Source organism: Lycium barbarum, chromosome 12, assembly GCF_019175385.1.
Source record: "Lycium barbarum isolate Lr01 chromosome 12, ASM1917538v2, whole genome shotgun sequence".
NCBI lineage: Eukaryota > Viridiplantae > Streptophyta > Magnoliopsida > Solanales > Solanaceae > Lycium > Lycium barbarum.
This window is the reverse complement of record NC_083348.1, coordinates 100,931,785-100,936,467: the sequence shown is the minus strand read 5'-3', so window position 1 is coordinate 100,936,467 and position 4,683 is coordinate 100,931,785. Positions and strand designations below refer to the sequence as shown.

General features: G+C 40.9%; 1 non-coding gene across 1 annotated transcript; it reads right to left on the bottom strand.

Moving 5' to 3' along the window:
* Positions 1–3,092: 3,092 nt before the first annotated feature.
* LOC132625319 (small nucleolar RNA R71) lies at positions 3,093–3,198 on the bottom strand. The gene has a single exon (XR_009576755.1). It is a non-coding gene; the product is annotated as a small nucleolar RNA R71 (small nucleolar RNA).
* Positions 3,199–4,683: the final 1,485 nt, after the last annotated feature.

The following is a 4,683-nucleotide window of genomic DNA, read 5'->3' as shown; positions in this document are numbered from 1 at the left end:
AAGTTCAAGGAAAGGTGGAAGCAAAGAAGGTGGCGTATGTGAAGTTTATAGAAAGCAAGGATGAGGTGGAGAAGTGGATGAATAGGGAACTTTATAAAATGGCGAGGAAGAAGGCGAAGTTAGCGGTTTCGACGGCAAAAACGGCAGCTTTTGAACGCCTTTATGCTGAACTAGAAGAGAAAGGAGGGGATCATAAATTGTTCAGGCTAGCCAAGGCGAGGGAGAGAAAGGCACGTGATGTGGATCAAGTGAAGTGCATCAAGGACGAGCATGGAAAAGTATTGGTAGAGGAGACTCTCATTAGACGGAGATGGCAGTCATACTTCTACAAACTCTTGAATGAAGAAGGGGACAGAGACATTGTGTTGAGAGATTTAGAACATACAGGAAGGCGTCACGATTTTGGGTATTGCAGAAGTATTAAGGTTGAGGAGATTAAGGGTGTTGTTCGTAGGATGCGCAGGGGAAGAGCGACCTAACCTGACGAGATTCCTGGGAAATTTTGGAAGAGCGCAGGCTCGGCAGGTTTGGAGTGGCTGACTAGGTTGTTTAATGTCATCTTTAAGACGGCAATGATGCCCGAAGAATGGAGGTCGAGTGTAATGATCCCTCTATACAAAAACGAGGGAGATATCCAGAGTTGTAACAACTATAGAGGTATCAAGCTGCTAAGCGATACTATGAAAGTGTGGGAAAGAGTGGTGGAGATGAGGGTGAGGAGAGACGTGTCTATTTCAGAGAACCAGTTTGGATTCATGCCGGGACGCTCAACTACAGAAGCCATCCATCTTGTAAGGAGACTGGTGGATCAGTATAGGGAGAGGAAGAGGGACTTACACATGGTATTCATCGACCTAGAAAAGGCTTACGACAAAGTTCCAAGAGAGATCCTATGGAGATTCTTGGAGGCTAAAGGTGTACCTGTGGCGTATATTAGGGTGATCAAGGACATGTATGAGGGAGCCAAAACCAGGGTAAGGACAGTAGGAAGAGACTCAGAGCACTTTCCAGTTGTGATGGGGTTGCATCAAGGATCAACTCTTAGTCCATTTTTATTTGCCTTGGTAATGGATGGATTGACGCGGCAAATTCAAGGTGAGGTGTGATGTGGCGTAATTTTACGCCACAATTGATGCTTTTCGGCTATAAGCGTTACTTGTTTTTAAGCAAAGTCTACGTGATTTAATGTGTTTTTTAGTGGATTTCAGGTATCTGAGTGTTTTGATGGCCAAAGTCGAAGAAATGGAGAAAACAAGAGTCACTGAAGAGGCAGTTTGACGAGGCAGTTTGACGAACCGTCAAACTCTTATACGGACCATCAAATTGACCGTATAGTGGTCACAGTGAACAATGATAGACGAACCAATTATACGGAACATTTATACGGTCCGTAAAACAGTTATACGGACCGTCAAATTGTATCGTATAGTGGTCACAGTGGGCATGATCGACGAGCCATTTCTGCGGGACATTTATACGGTCCGTAAAACAGTTATACGGACCGTCAAATTGTACCGTAAAAAGGGTGTGATATTTGACGAATGAGAGGAAGAAACTTTACGGTCCGTATAACAATTTTACGGACCGTAAAATGAAACGTAAACCAAGCCGACGGGCAATTGTGTCTTTTCACTTCTCACGATTTTTGCTCCTATAAATACTTAATTGTAGGGTTCTTGTACACAGTTTTTGCCACAGACCTGAGTTTATCATTTCTTAGCATAAGTATTTATATTTTTGAGCTCTTGTGGAGATTACAAACAATTGCAAGTAATTTCTCAAGTCCATTAAATCAATTGTAAGCTTTATGATTCTCATTATTTCTCATTGTTCTTCTTTCTTTATGAGTAGCTAAATTTTCTTACTAGGGTTGTGAACCCAATGATGGGTGTTTTGTGATTGGGTTTTGTGATTGATATACATATAATGTATTATTAGGGTTTGATTATTCTTTATTCTTCATTCATAATTAATGGTTGCAAACATTGATTAAAGCCATAAACCTTGATTTATTTGGAAAAATAATTAGGGTTGGTAAGAATAGTCAACAAGAACTCAAAGCTTTAAACTTTGTTTAATAAATTCACTTAGGAATAAGAGGAATTTACTTGGCATAATTAATCGTTCTTCATGGTTACTTTCTTATATTTGGAAAAATCATAGAAAGACATAATCTTTATTTATTGGGAAATAATAGAGATTCACATAGAGATTAAGTGCATTCATATAATGATCTATTTGAAGTATATCAAGATCAATACCCATGATCATACACCCTATCTAGCGGGGACACAACCTTAGTTTCTTTTACCATAAATTTCCACCAAAGAAATAGTTAAAACTTAGTTATAGAAAAGACCAACTTTTACCGACATTATCGGATTAAGACATTAGACCTAGAACTTAGCATCTACGACTTTAGTAACCTTTTCACACCATATTCCCTGTGGGATTCGACCCCAACCTTGTTGGGTTACTATATTTGACAACGTATGCATTACACCATTAAGAGATGTAATTTGAGCGTATCAAATTTTGGCGCCGTTGCCGGGGAATACGGTTTTGAAATTACTAAATAGTGTTTGCTTTGATTAAAGTCTTTTGCTTAATTCATCACACCTTGTCTGCTACTTGCGTAAATAAGGTGAACATGAATCGACATCAGCAAAATCAACGAGCTGACAACCAAGGAAATGTGGTGAACAATCAGGCGAATGAACCAGTCAATGAAAATATTTTCGCTGAATTTGTTCCGGAGGAAGACTATGCATCTCCTATTGTTCAGCCTCGATTTGGAGCTGCTACTATGAAAATTGACTCCTATCTATACCAGTTGCTGAAACTTGAGGGATACTTTCGGAACTCTACCGAGAATGACCCCCACCGTCATTTGAAGAATTTTGTTGATGTATGTGCTAATCACATCCAGAACAATGTTGCACAAGATGCTATTAGGTTGAGGTTATTCAAATATTCCCTAGCTGGAGAAGCAAGAACATGGTTCGAGAAGCTGCCCCGGAATTCTATTACTTCATGGGCAGAAATGACAACTGCTTTTCTCACAAAGTGGTATCCCCCTAGCAAAAGAGCTGAAATTCGTGATAAGATATATGAATTTAAGCAGCGACCGGGGGAACAACTATATGAAGCATGGGAGAGATTCAAAGAGTATTTGCAGGACAGTCTGAATCATGGTTTTCTTGATCATATATTGATGGAGAAGTTCTATCGAGGATTAGACCCAGTGTCACAGTCAGTGGCTAATAATGCAGCTGATGGTTGTTTTATGAACAAGACCTTTCAACAAGTGACCACCATACTTAACAGGCTGACAACTCATAATCAGGCTTGGCACTCAAACAATGCTGATGTGGTACCATATGGTAGTGCTATGATCCAAAATATGGTGAGGGAGAATCAAGACACCCAGCAAACATTGGCAGCACTTGCTACAAATATTGCCTTGCTGACAAAGAAATTTGATGAAACTCAAATCAAAAAGGTAAATGTTTGTGAAGATAATACAGTCTTGCCGCAAGGGATGTACCATGCTCAAGATGGTCCGTTCCTTGAGGGGCCATCTAGGCAGGTTGAAGATGCCAACTATGTCAACAACCCTCAAGGGGGTCATCAGAGACAGAATTACCAAGGTGGCTATCAGAGTCAAAATCAATGGAGACCGCAGCAAGGCCAAGGCCAAGGTGCTTACAATAATTCTGGTAACTACAACAACAATTTTGGTGGTGGAAATCACAGGAGTTATAACAACAGCAACAATTTTGGGAACAAGAGTACAAATCCTTATCTACCACCTAAAAGTGAGTCATCAGAGCAAGGTAGTTTGAAGGTTGAAGCAATGCTTGAGCAGATTCTGGCAAACCAATCTATGTCTGACAGAACTTTATCTGGGTTGACAGAAACAGTGGGGTCCCATACAGCAGCCATTCAGAAGCTTGAGTCGCAGATGAGGGACATTTCTAGAGAGCAGCACCCTTCTAAAAAGGGAGGACTTCCGAGTGACACTGTTCCAAATCCCAGAAATGGGGGAGGCGGTATAGACCGTGTGTTTGCCATCACTACTAGGAGTGGTAAAACAATACAAGGGGCTGCGGAGAGAATGATTGATCTTGAGCCGATAAATGAAGAAAATGAGGTGCATTCTGAAGCACCCATTACTGCTGATGAGATTCCTGCTGATAAGAAGGTTCCTGAAATTCCAGAGATAGTGACGGAAGCTGATAACACAAGTAAGCAGGCTGTAAAAGGGGCCCTCCGCCCTTTGACACAGCTTTTCAAATCTAAACCCCCGTTTCCTCAGTGGATGGTAAAAAAGAAGGAAGATGCTAAATTTGAAAAATATTACGATCAGCTAAAGCAATTATCTCTAAATTTTCCCTTCTTGGAAGCCGTCAAGGAGATGCCCGGTTTTGCAAAATATTTGAAGGATTTGCTGACCAAGAAGAAGACGGTTCAACATGATACCGTGAGTTTGACTCACACTGTGAGTTCCATCATCTCAACCACACTTGTTCAGAAAAAGGGAGATCCTGGAGCGTTCACCATTCCTTGTTCTATTGGGCACCATGATTTTGCTCGCGCCTTGTGTGATAATGGGGCGAGTATAAATTTGATGACCCTTGCTATATATAAACAATCAGGTTTGGGGATGCCAAGGCCGACTAC